This window comes from Aplysia californica, unplaced genomic scaffold (assembly GCF_000002075.1).
Source record: "Aplysia californica isolate F4 #8 unplaced genomic scaffold, AplCal3.0 scaffold00216, whole genome shotgun sequence".
Taxonomy (NCBI): Eukaryota; Metazoa; Mollusca; class Gastropoda; order Aplysiida; family Aplysiidae; genus Aplysia; species Aplysia californica.
The window spans coordinates 68,681-69,706 of NW_004797486.1; the positions used below are offsets into that span (position 1 = coordinate 68,681).

The 1,026-nt window shown below is 41.6% G+C and overlaps 1 protein-coding gene across 2 annotated transcripts in view; it reads right to left on the bottom strand.

Moving 5' to 3' along the window:
* LOC101855105 (gastrin/cholecystokinin type B receptor) overlaps window positions 1-1,026 on the bottom strand; it is a gene marked incomplete in the record, with an annotated part of 167,967 nt that overhangs the window by 15,526 nt on the left and 151,415 nt on the right.

The window sequence follows — 1,026 nt, forward strand, 5'->3', positions numbered from 1 at the left end:
CTCTCAATGCTCATTTTTGGACACACCAATCATCCCCAAGAGTCTCCTCAACGTGAGAAATTATATTTTTTATTGTTGGGTATTCGGATTATTTATAAAGTATAGTATTTATCCTTCGTGCCGGTAACTTACGTCAGGCTCCCAAAAATAGACGCTTCTGGACACAAATAAGTTGTTCGGAAGGAAACTCTTTGGGGAGAGATGCAAGTGTAATTTTTTAAAAACCCAGAAGAAAAGGCAGGTCATAGCTTAAAAAATAAGAAGAAGTAACATTACCCATAATAATACATCTCTTCATACATTTGTTGCAGTGTAATTCCAGCATTAGCTGGGATCTATCATCTGTTGGTCTGTGGTAACCTTATTAATGCTTGCCCCCCCCCTCCCCCGTCCAGCCAAATACACACACATACACCCTCCCCCCTTTCCTTTTATTATCCAATATGGAGAAAGGAAAGAATTGTATGTTCTTAATAGAAGGAAATTATGTTTCCGACGCTTCTGTTCTCTCTAAGAAAAGGAATCCCTTGAGAATAGTTGTTTTCGTCTTCTTCTCGTTCGTCTTTAAATGGACATCCCAGTCTCAGTGCCAAAGCTGTTGTTCGTCGCATGTCATCTAGCCCCGCTTCGAGATTTTGGGGTCTCTCTGCATTGGGCTGGGCCGCTATTTCTTTCTAAGTGCCTCAGTCGTTGCGTTGGGAAGGCTTGTAGTTGTACCAGATGGGTCCCTGTTTGGTTGACGGCTCCGAATGACACTGCCCTGGGTCACCGATCTTGTATATCGTGTAGAGGTGTTGTTTCAGTCAGTTGTGCCTTTGGTCCCATCAACGTATTCTTCTCCCTCGATACCACGAACGTCATCTCTTGCTCCAAACTCCTTTCTTTCTTTTTCTTTCTTTACCAGTTATTCTTATTCCTTTGCGTAAGAATGACACCACTAGCAGAAGGAATATGTTTAGTTATTGATGAACCCTGAACATCTTTTGAAGATTAATGGTATGACAACTCTCCACAATTCATAACGTT